This window comes from Bison bison, unplaced genomic scaffold (genome assembly GCF_000754665.1).
Source record: "Bison bison bison isolate TAMUID 2011002044 unplaced genomic scaffold, Bison_UMD1.0 scf7180017864452, whole genome shotgun sequence".
Classification (NCBI taxonomy): domain Eukaryota; kingdom Metazoa; phylum Chordata; class Mammalia; order Artiodactyla; family Bovidae; genus Bison; species Bison bison.
This window is the reverse complement of record NW_011495014.1, coordinates 3,025,853-3,038,361: the sequence shown is the minus strand read 5'-3', so window position 1 is coordinate 3,038,361 and position 12,509 is coordinate 3,025,853. Positions and strand designations below refer to the sequence as shown.

General features: G+C 39.1%; 1 protein-coding gene across 1 annotated transcript in view; it reads right to left on the bottom strand.

Moving 5' to 3' along the window:
• Window positions 1-10,603, bottom strand: part of SCN1A (sodium channel, voltage-gated, type I, alpha subunit) — a 155,668-nt gene extending 145,065 nt beyond the window's left edge. The window contains exon 1 of the mRNA XM_010858942.1: window positions 10,405-10,603. The gene's annotated coding sequence lies outside the window, so the exon portion shown is untranslated. The remainder of the gene's footprint in view (window positions 1-10,404) is intronic.
• Window positions 10,604-12,509: the final 1,906 nt, after the last annotated feature.

Here is a 12,509-nt window from a genome sequence, read left to right as displayed (position 1 = left end):
TGCTCAGGGAACCCTATTCAATGTTCTGCGGTGACTTAAATGAATGGTGGTGGTTTAGTCACTCCTGGTGGCTCAGATGGTAAAGCGTCTGTCTGCAATGCAGCAGACCCAGGTTCGATCCCTGGGTTGGGAAGATCCCCTGGAGAAGGAAATAGCAGCCCACTCTAGTATTCTTGCCTGGAAAATCCCATGGATGGCGGAGCCTGGTAGGCTACTGTCCATGGTGTTGCAAAGAGTCAAACAAGACTGAGTGACTTCACTTCACTTCACTTCTTGTGACCCCATGGATTGTAGCCTGCCAGGCTCCTCTGTCCATGGTTTTTTCAGGAAGAATACTAGAGTGGGTTGCCATTTCCTTCTCCAGGGGATCTTCCTGACCCAGGGATCGAACCTGCATCTTCTGCATGACAGGCAGATTCTTCACTGCTGAGCTACCAGGGAAGACCTAAATGAGAAGAAAAAGAAATCCAAAAGAAATCCAAAAAAGTGGGAATATATGTATAGCTGATTCACTTTGCTGTACAGTAGAAAAACATACAACACTGTAAAGCAACTATATTCCAATAAAAATTAGTTAAAAACAAAAAGAAAAAAAAAGGTGAGAGCAAAGGAGAGTAAGTTTTGGCTCCAGAGAAAAGAGAACTGAGCTGAGATTCCATTTTTTGTCATCTTATAGAAAGAGTTATATAGAGATCACCTTCTTCTGTTCTTTTCTTACTGATTTCTATTTAACTCAACTATGTTCAAACTTCCTTTTTCAAATTTCTTCAAAGGAAACTCTTGTCTTCATTCATATAGGTTGCTGATATATAATCCTCTAAATGCCTCAAATCACCTGAAACCTGAAACTTCAAGACCCAAGCAGCACAGAAATTATGGTACTCTAGACCTGAAACCAGCCTGTTGCCTCTTTGGTTTTGTACCAACACACTGACAGACATAGCCCAAAATATCTGGCCTTTGTAAATGGCATATCACATTCCAGGGTAATATCAAAACTGCTGCCTGAGAGCATTTGTCAAGTCTCAAAGTAACTCTTTCCAGGATTTTCAAATCCACTGAATTTCTTAGAAATATTTTATGTGACAGAATTCTTAGTTTTTCCTCCTCTTTGAATATATACTTAGAAACATTGAACTCTAGTTTCTTTTTATTCAATATTAATCTTTAATTTTTAATTATTAATATTTGCTTTAAAACAATCTAGATACTGTTACCTAAGACTTGTCATTAACCATCTATTCCTCTTCACACATAATCCTCCCACACCTTCAGCATAAATAATTTCATATCTCCAAATGCAACAAATACTAATAATTACTTTCAGTGCTCCATCCTGCCACCTCTGGCTCAATAGTATAAATTGCTTGTTTAATCTTGCCATCATTGGATTTGGTAATGATGTTAAACTTGTAACTTGATTCTTCCCAATTTGATGAGTTTTATTCTAAATGGCTAAGAATTTATATATTAATACATATTAGTATTTAGAAATTTTTGTTGTTGTCATTCTCAATCTGAGGTCAGTTCTTACTAAAACAACCCAGTGCAAACAGGAGATGCTCCATGAATGTAAGACAACTTTCCCCAAAGTTTGCTGAATTCTACAGGGAGAAATTAAATTACCAAATTACACAATTTTCAGAACAACACCCTTTTGAAATTCCAAAATTAACATTATGTTAGATCCTTTCCCAATGGTTATATACTTGTTACAAATTTTCCAAAAAGTTACAATATTATTATAGAGGAGTTTTGGGCTGATAAATTATTCAAATATTCAACTGTTTCCTTAATAACTTTGAGTTTACTATTTTTACTAGTGATATAATAAATACCTTTGTTCAAAAGGCTAATTCAGTTCCATTTGAAAAATAATGTATGCTTTTATGCTGACTTTTAAAGTAACACATGCTTAGAGAATTTGTACAAAAAAAAACACTTTGATAAGTAAAATAAATTATTAACATTAATAATTCTGCATATGTAGAATTGTAGGGGTTATTTTATCCTTTATTATTTAATACTTTCTTTTTTGTTTTACATAATTAGCATGTACTAATTTTGTTATTAGAAAAATAAGATTTAATGTTTTATTTTTAAAAAGAAAATTGAAGTTGCAATCCCATAAACTGGAGAAACTGTTACATTATTTCCAGAGTTTTTTTTTTCCCTAAGCAAATATGCTTTTTTTGTTTTCTGTCTTCCATTGAGATCATACTAGGTATATATGATATATACTTTTTCATGTAGCATTATATCCTGAACAATTTTCCATAGAAGTAAAAATGCTCCTTGAAATATTATGTTCAATGGCTCCACAAGATCTCATTATTTGCATGAACCATGATTTATTTACTCTTTCTTCTTACATTGTGTATGTAGACTGTTTTCAGTTTTGTTTGGTGGAATTACTCTTCTTAAAAGGGGAATAGATTGGAGGGACGATCAGTCAAGGGTCCAGTTCACCCTTAACAAAAGGGAAAGATTTAGAGTCCCAAAGTGACCATTCAGATTCTTACTTCCTGGAATTTTAATCATAAAGCTGACTGTATTTAAAAAAAAAAAAAAAAAAGCCTGGAAACAGTTGACGTCAATCATCCCAGGAGATAATAGCTTGTTACAAAAAGCACCAAAAGTCTAAAATCTGGGCTGTCATAATTTTCCTTACTCTTGTCATTTCCAGTTTCTAGATTTTACCTACCCCTCCCACTGTGAGCTCTAATAACTTCCCATGACGTTACTGATATACTTACATTAATGTCATTTCAAGTTGTGTCCCAACTGAGACTGAGGTTAGTTGAAACACTTTGAAATTATTTTAATAAGTGTCTCATGAATACCTCATGTTTTATATCCCTTTTTGTCACTTTTCTCATTGAAACAAGAGCCTTGGCTTAGTAAATTTATCAGAGATTATAAAAAGAGCATTACAGGCATATGAGCGGAATCAATGTCACCACCATTTTGCTTCTGTAGACTTTGTTATTCATCACGCCTCTTTAAATGCAAACCTAATTAATTGCCTTTATTTGACTATCAACAAAAACATAGATGGCTCCTTATTATTCAGCGGGAATAAAGCATGAATAATGAAAGACTACCATTAACAACAATTTGACAATAAAAAAATGACTGTCGGTTTCAATCATCTTTGTTCATTATTTTAGCAGTCGTAAGTGTAGCCAAAGACAACTACTATGGACTGAATTGTGACCCTTTCAAAATTCAGCTGGAAATAGGGTCTTTAAAGAAGGGATCAGATTAAAATGAGGCTATTAGGAGGCTTCTATTATAGTCTGACTTGTGTTTTATATAGAGAAGTATGGACACAAAAAGAGACACTAAGGATGCACACAAATACACACGAGAAGGTTGCCAGCCACAAGTCGAGCAGAGACATCAGAAGAAAACAAACCTGAAGAGACCTTGCTCTTGAACTTCTCGCCTCTAAAACTGTGAGAAATAAATGTATGTTGTTTCAGACATCACGTCTGTGGTATTTCATTACACAGTAGCCTCAGCCAACTCACACAACTGTCAACCTTATTTTAAAGACTCACTTCTATCTCAAGTTCAACGTTTTCCCCTCAGTGGTGTTTAGGAAGCAAACGATAACTAGTAACATATATTATACAGATAATGTTTGTCTGAATTTGGGAGAGCACGTGCAATATAGTAGAGATATTTTTTAGAAATAACTAGTAACTTTTCTCCAAAAATGTTAGCTCACTGCTGAACTGCACAGCATTGCCTTACATTTCCAATCGAGTCACAAATGAGTATGTGTTAAATTATAATAAAATTTATAATTTTATAAATTATTATAAAAAATTTTATAATATAAAAACTTGACATAAACTTAGGCCAAAAAAGTGTGTAACAGTTAAGAAGATAGAGGCCAGTTTTCTCATACTTTAAAGTTGTATGAATTCTCCAGAAGGGAGAATCTTACTGCATTTTCCTGGAAGAAAAAAGTTGCCCCTAGTACCCAAGGTATCAAATCATTGCTAATTGTATGCTAAAAACATGGATGCACTTAAATATGGAATGCCCAACAGCATTAGCAACAAAATTCAGTGGGGAAAAATAGTCTTTCAAAAAATGATACTGGGACAATCGGATGGCAACACAAAGAAGAATTAAGTTGGCCCCTACCTCATGTTATAGACAAGATCTGACTCAAAATGGATCCCTAAATACAAGAGATAAAACAATAAGACTCAGAGGAAAAAGAGACGTAAATTTTCATGACCTTGGATTAGGCAGTGGTTTCTTATGTATGACATAAAAAACACAAATGACAAAAGAAAATATTAAAGCCAAAGATTATAGACACATCACCAAAAATTAAAGCCACAGTTATACAGAGAGCTTCAAAGAAGGAAGAGACAAAGGGTTTTATACGACTTACAGTGATAAACTAAAAAGCAAGGTTTATGCTAAGAAGGGGCTTCCCTGGTGGTTCAGACGGTAAAGCGTCTGCCTGCAGTGCGAGAGACCGGGGTTCGATCCCTGGGTTGGGAAGATGCCCTGGAGAAGGAAATGGCAATCCACTCCAGCACTCTCCATGGACGGAGGAGCCTGATAGGCTACAGTCCATGGGATTGCAAAGAGTCGGACACGACTGAGCGACTTCACTTTCACTTCATGCTAAGAAGAGAAACACACATTTTCTGGAAAGGAACTACAATGTTAGCAGGTAACTGAGAGAGTGGGAACAAATATAAAAAGGTAAACCATTAGAAAGTGAACTTTGACACTATACCAACAAACGCTTTTAATGTAGATAAACATGAGATCAGATCAGTCTCTCAGTCGTGTCCGACTCTTTGCGACCCCATAAATCACAGCACGCCAGGCCTCCCTGTCCATCACCAACTCCCGGAGTCACTCAGACTCACATCCATCGAGTCAGTGATGCCATCCAGCCATCTCAGCCTCTGTCGTCCCCTTCTCCTCCTGCCCCCAATCCCTCCCAGCATCAGAGTCTTTTCCAATGAGTCAACTCTTCGCATGAGGTGGACTTTCAGCTTTAGCATCATTCCTTCCAAAGAAATCCCAGGGCTGATCTTCAGAATGGACTGGTTGGATCTCCTTGCAGTCCAAGGGACTCTCAAGAGTCTTCTCCAACACCACACTTCAAAAGCATCAATTCTTCGGCGCTCAGTCTTCTTCACAGTCCAACTCTCACATCCATACATGACCACAGGAAAAACCAGATAAACCTGAGAGTGGATACTTATGTTTTACTGTATTATTTTAAAATCACATTAGTATGAATTCATGTGCAGAAAAAGATTTGTTCAAACTCTCCGAATACCTACTGTGTCGTGACCCCTCTAGGGGACATACTGATTTGGTTTATGTCTGCTCCCAGGCCACATCTCCTCAATTTGGTCATTTCAGGGGGGACGTCCTGAAGTGCAAGCAAAACTGACGAGGTGACAAGGGGTGTTTTTTATTTTAACTGATAGTTTATAGCAATCTAACCGATAATCTCATTCAAGCAAGTTTTTTTTTTTCCATCAAAGAGTCTTTTAAATATTTTTGAGCCAATTTCACTGCATACTAGGAACTATAGGATTCTTCACAGAACTTTACACATTGTTAAAACTTTGTGTGTGTATAGAAATGATTCGATTTAGTCTTTTTTTTTTAACCTAGTAACTTGTTATCATTAAATATAGGACTTATATTGACTTGACATTGTTCCTTGACTTTCTTTCTTTCTTTTTTTTTTTTAATAAAGGCCAGGGACAATTAGAGCCCTAAGCATGCTCATTAAGACTCCACAGATCTGGCCCCATTTCCTTCCATTTCTTCTGCACTCCAATCCCTCACAAGACAGGTGCCATTCCTTATATCTGCCAGGTGTACTCTGCCCTTTGGGACTTCTCTTCCCAGATTGCTCTTCTCTCACCTCCTTCAGATGAAAATTATTTTCTTCACCTCTCAAACATTGTTTTTTGTCTCTACATGCTGCTTTTATCCTATGGCTCACACCGCCTTTTTTTTTTTCTTTCTTTCAAAGAACATGTATTTGCTATTATTTCATCACACACTGATTTGTCTACTAACTCCATCTTTAGACTGCAATCACCATGTGGGTAAGACTTTTATTTACCATATTCAGCACCTAGAATAGGGATTCTCCAATAGTACAGAAAGGCACATTTTAAAAAAATGAGTAAATGAAGTAGATACAGAGAATTACTCTAAACCAAAGTATTTTGAAAGTTTGGTATGTAAGAAAAGGGATAAATTATAGCTGCCATGTACAGATGCCAGCAACCAGAGTCTCTACTATGTGGGCTAAGCCCTCATTCTACCATCACATGGGTGATATCCTTATCCTTATTCTGCAGCCAGGAGTACAGATCCAGCAGCCAGATAGCCTGGTTTCAAGTTTGGGCTCTACCATCTGCAAACAAGCTCAGGGCAAGTTAACCTCCCTGTGCTTCCTTGGTTTCCTCATCCATAAACTGGTGATTAATAATAGCACCGACTTCACAGAATTCAATGAGAAAATATTTTGAGGTGCTGCTTAGAATTGTGGCTGGTAAATGCTGGGGCTTCCCAGGTGATACAGTGGTAAAGAATCTGCCTGATCCCTGGGTTAAGAAGATCCCCTGGAGTAGGAAGTGGCCACCCACTCTAGTATTCTTGCCTGGAAAATTCCAATGACAGAGGAGCCTGGCAGGCTACAGTCCATGGGGCCACAAAGAGTCAGACACAACTGAACACACTCAGCAACAAAAGAGTAAACGCTGCATATCTTTGTTAAATAAAATAATTACTAAATGAGAACCTGGACAAAAGAGAAAGTTGGGAAAGCACAGTTTGGGACAGTTTGGGGAGATTTGGCTCAGTTTTTTTTTTTCCCCTGACTATAGCCGCTCTGAGAATCTCTTCCCCACTCCTACCCTAAGGCAGTACTGTCTAAACTGATCTGTGAAATGTGCTTCAGTGACTACTCAGAATTTCAAAGGGAAGTGATTACTTCACAGATCCTAGTTCCATTGACTGAGTCTTAGTCTGCAGCCTCCCCATAAACTCTCCCTCCTCTCCTCTCCCATCCGAGGGAGCTGGGACATCTAGCATGTGCTCTCGGTATTTACAAGGAGGCAGCGATGAGTTCAGCCTCTCCAACTAACCAGGAGGAAACTAATACCTTGTGTGACACCCTAGGGTAATTTTTACAAGGATGCTCCTCTGTGTGAGAAGAATACAGAGAAGAAACACATAAATAATGTAATAATATGCAAAATATACATATCTCCTATATAATAAACCAATATTTCTTGTGTTCTCCCCCATGGACTATAGCCCACCAGGCTCCTCTGTCTGTCCATGTAATTCTCCAGGCAAGATTACTGGAGTAGATAACCATCCCCTTCTCCAGGGCATCTTCCCCATCCAGGGATTGAACTCTGTTCTCCTGCATTGCAGGCAGATCCTTTACAGTCTCAGTCACCAGGGAAGTCTTTCACTTTCGCTTCGTTATATACCAATATAAATTCATGAGGACTGCGTGGTTTGTATTGTCCTAGAGGTAACTCTAAAGGAACCCCCAATTTTTCCCTTCCTTGTCTGCAACATCCAAAGAAGATGCTCTTCCGTTATTGCTCTCTGAATCTCTGGGTTCCCAGACAGTACCCTCTACACAAGGAACTGAAATAGGAGGGAAGGGGGCAGGGCACAAACTTTAAAAGAATGACATAGCCCAAGGAGATGACCGAAACTGATTAGAACCAAATAAATCCAAAATCCAAGACGGCAGACAAGTCAACTTCCACCAGACCTTGAGCCTCAGTATATGCTCATTGCAACACATCAGCAAGCTAAATGATACATCCACAGGCACCATGACAGTTTCATGGCCAACAAAAGGCCAAAAAGTGGGCAGTAGCCCAATTCCTGGAAATCTGCACCCTTGCCCCAAATAGTTGGAATAATCCTCCTACCCATTAGCCTATGAAATTACCCAAGAACTGAAAACTAACTAATCAATGTTTCGAGGCAGCTCTTGCCTTCTGAAATGGCCTACACTCTGTCTGTGGAGTGTGTTTCTCTCTAAATAAATCCACTTCTCACCTATCACTTTGTCTCTCACTGAATTCTCTCTGCAATGAAACTTCAAGAACCTGGGCTTCATTAAATCCTGAAACCTGTGTTCTCACTTAAAAGACCATGGGTTCAAGTTCCAGTCAGAGATTTGGTTGGGTTCAAGTCCCAGTTTGAGGTATGCAATTTCAGAACTAGCACAGTTCTTACTGGACTCCTTTGGATTCTAGAGTTTTAATTTCCTGTGTTGGTGGCAATAGTTTTCTTCTGTGTCTCTGGTCTGTCTCTTTGCCCCTGGCACCTCTGGTTGGTAAAGCTGAATCCTAGCTGAGATACCCAGTGCCTTCTGGGATATGGGATAACTAATTAGGCCTCCAATTGTGCCTTTCCCTTCCCTTCGCAGATGGAGAAAACCTCTCGACCATGCCTTAAAGGGAAATAGTCCTAATAATTGAGTCTCCAGATGCCAAATAACTCAGCATGGGGGGCCATGTAACAGAAACTATCAATATTGGCAGCAAAATCCAACATATTATTTTTATCAGTATGTAAAAATACTGCTAAGTACTAGCTATGCTTAAAAGGTATTTGAAAACAACAGGCCAACAATGTGCAGAGGGAAGAGAAAAAGCCATAAAACTGAGCTGCAGTAAATTTCATGAAAACGAATTCCTTTGCTCAGTTTATGTGATATAACCAGCTCTGTTACAAGGTTACCTCATCCTCTCCACAAAATTGTTTTCCCATAAATCTCAGTGGCCATCCATTCTGTCTACACATTCTGTTCCTAAAATAGACACCATCTAAAAATCTCTTCAAGAAGCTTTGTGGAAGAAGGCCTAAACTGCAACACTACCCCTGCAAGAGGGATGCGATGGCCTGAGGGCAGTCACAAAAGTCGCGACCGCAAAGGAGAGGCTTAAAGGAGTTTTCCACCAAAGTTATTGGGCTTCCCAAATGCAGAGATGAGGGGAAAAGTGTGAGACCCTGGTGTGCATGCAGGAGTTCCAAGTTGCATCTGGTGTGCCAGATATTGTAGCAAACAGGAAAGGTAAGCGACCCACTGCTCTGGAGGACAGAAATGAAAGCAGGGATAGCCAACCTCAGCATGGAATTTTCCTATTTCTGCTTGGCATCAGCCTCTTGGGATGATTGAAAGTGCTTAATGGGGAAATATGTTCTGTTACTACACTAGCACATCAGAAATACCACGTGAACCTGAAAATCCATAGAAAAAAGAAGCCACATTTTATAGGTGTGATAGCAACAGCGTTTGGCAATTTGCAAGTTTGCTACAGCGCCTTAGAAATATTGAGTCTCATGCACATATGGAGAGGATGTTACCCGGCTTTGGCTTTAATCCTTTCCTGGGACATGTGAAAAAGCAACTACCACCACTCTCTTTTGGACTCATTTGCTAAAGAGGAGTGACAACTGTCACAGAGTCACTGAAGGGAACAAAAAGAAATACGGGAAGTAAATGTGGCGGGGGTGGGGGGCTGTCTTTAAACAAATACCTCAAACAGGTAGGAGAGAGGGGATCCATGAGAACAAGGATCTTTGAAAAAGCCTCCAGTCCACCCAGAGACCTTTTCTTGTGCTGTCTGTAAAAGCAACACGGTTCACACTGAGGACTGAACAGGATCTGCAGTATCACTGCAGCTAGTGACCTCTGTGTAATTAAAAGTAACTCAAACTTCCCCATTTGGCATTCCAGGAAGAAGGGCTTCTTTCCCACTACCCTCCAGCTCCTTTATTACCGTGCTCAATCAGAGTTACAAAGAATAAATCCTTGTCCTGCTCTGGCCCAAGGTAGGCGGCATTTCTCCTCAGAAGCCCAGCCTCTGCCGAGGAGGCTCAAATCCCTGCAGTGCTAGGTTCCAGCCGCGGTCCCCGCTGCTGGCTTTCTTCCTGTGGGGTTAACTTGAGATCTAATTTTTGCTCCATCCTTAGGAACACTATGACCTCTATTTACAGCTCCGCTTATCCAGTTCTAAAGCACCGGTGAAGGAGGAGGGGGCTTCAAAGGGAGACTTTGAATAGGATGGAGGGTAGCAAAGGCAAGAGCTGGCCAGGTGCCAAGCTATTTCAGGCCAAAGAATCTCCTTGTATCAAAATGCTGAACTGCAAAACAAACCTGATTTCAGTTCGTGGAAGGTGGAGAGAGGAGGGGGGAAGGGAAGGGGAGGAGAAGAGAGGGAGGAGGGGGACCCGTCGGTCCGAATTCACATACAAAAATGGACTTCCTGCTCTGCCCACTGTATTTCCACGGTCTCCACAAAAGAATAACTGGAATGAACATGCCTAAGATCGCGACGAAATAAGCAGATGGCTTACCTGATAAAAAGGAAAATTACCCATCTGCAACGAGGAACAGCATCTTCCAAAGACCAGATGATAACGTGCCTTCAGTTGCAATTGTTCTGATTCTTTCTTGCAAAGGTGACCAAGTATTTACGGGGACTGCAGTCTCACTGTGGCAGGACACACACACACAAACACACACACACGCACACATACACACATGCACCGGAGACCTCTGCAGTATCCTCTCGGCTTCATCCTCGCCTCACTCTATGGTACCTAATACAAATCAGCAAATAGCTTGTTTAAAAAAAAAAAAAGTCGAGGTAGCACCTTACATTACATCGCCATCTAGTGGTCAAACATTAAATATTTTTTTACCAGCCGGAATTCTGTGTTCTTTTTCAACCTCTTTTCTCTCAGCCTCATCTCTCTCTTCCCTTTGATCTCTCACGATTGCTTTGTCTGTTTCCTCTTCGTTTCTAATTTCTCTATCGAATAACTAATGACTCAAAGACGAAAAAGTTTAAAACTAAATATAGTTATTTTCAAGTCCAACAAATGACTTTTGTGATGTTTTTGCATTTTATTTTTGTTCAAAAGAATTACTTTATTCTTACTATGAATCTTTTACATAACCTGTGAATAAAGCTTTGTCTTTTTTATTCCCAGAAGAAAATTAGGAGGTCATTTATGACAGATCAATGGCTTTCCAATGGGGATCTACTTGAAATTTTTTCTCATTTTTAACATGGTGTTTTAATAGCAGGTTCTGTATTATAGTGAAGAGATCTGAGTGCGAAGTTGTGTTACTACAAGCTCAGTCCTCATGAGTGTGTGCCTTTAACAAGTCCCTGAACTCTCTGAGAACTTGCATTTCCCCACCTTTATTTGTTGTTAAACAAGATTATACTCCCATTCTGTCTATGGTTCTATTATCTTTTACTGCAATATATTTCCACGGTTTTTAGACATGACTAAAACTTAGTTATAACAACATTTTAGTAAGCAAATATATATTTTGACTCCAACTAAGTATTACCTATTGATAGAATTATGAAAGCCATGTGTATCAGGTTTTCCTAAGACAAGGGAGAATTCATGCTAAACTATTTATAACTCCAGGAAATGAGAGCACAGCTTTCTGTGTTATAAACTGTACTTTAAAAATGAACAGTCTTTAGCATTTGGTCATGCGTATGCTCACAATTAACTATGTGTAGATTAGTCGTCTGGCTAATTTGCAGTAAATATTTCATCCTGGTTATCTGTTATCTAATCCACTTATTATCGATAACTATCTTGCCTTATTATTGATAATTATCTTGCAAAGAGTCAGACATGACTTAGAGAATGAACAACAACAATCTTGCCTGTGCTTTATCATTTATTAAATGACATCACCTTCAATATTTAATTATTCTATTCCTTACTATAAGACAATGTGGTAGATACTATTACTATTATTAAAATTATTCCCATTATACATTTGGGAATACTGAGGGCTTTCTGAGCCTCACTGAGATTTATTCAAGGCTGCATCTAGCTTGCAAAGTAATAAAACTAAAGTTTTTGGTCCCAAAGTCCATTTGTTCTATACAACATACTCAAAAGTCCTCTCTTCTTTCCCTATTCTAGAATCACAGGAATGTAATCTGCATTTCTGTGTTCACAAGACATCTACTAACCCTTATGTATAAATTACTCAAGGGCCTATCTTCTCATCTATAAAAGAAAGAAATCAAGATTATTTCCTGCTCAGCTCAAAAATCCTAAACTTCCATGAAGGCCAGTCAAGGTCGGATGAACACTGCAAATGTATTCAGGCAATTCCTTGGTGATCCAGTGGTTAGGAGGCAGTGCTTCCACTGCTGGGGCCTGGTTCCACCCCTGGTCAGAGAACTAGGATTCCGCAAGCTATATGGTGTGGGTAGATAATGTTCTTCAGTCTCTGGTAGAGTCTGGGCAATCTTGAAAGGAGCTGGAGAGACAGGCGACTGAATGGACCAAGGTTTGGTAAATAATTACTGGGATGTTAAGAGATGAAGAGAAAATGGGAAACGTGTGAACTAACAGGCAGACTTTTAAAATCTTTAGACTAACTTGTTACATGAGAATGGTCCTTATGATTTAGACAA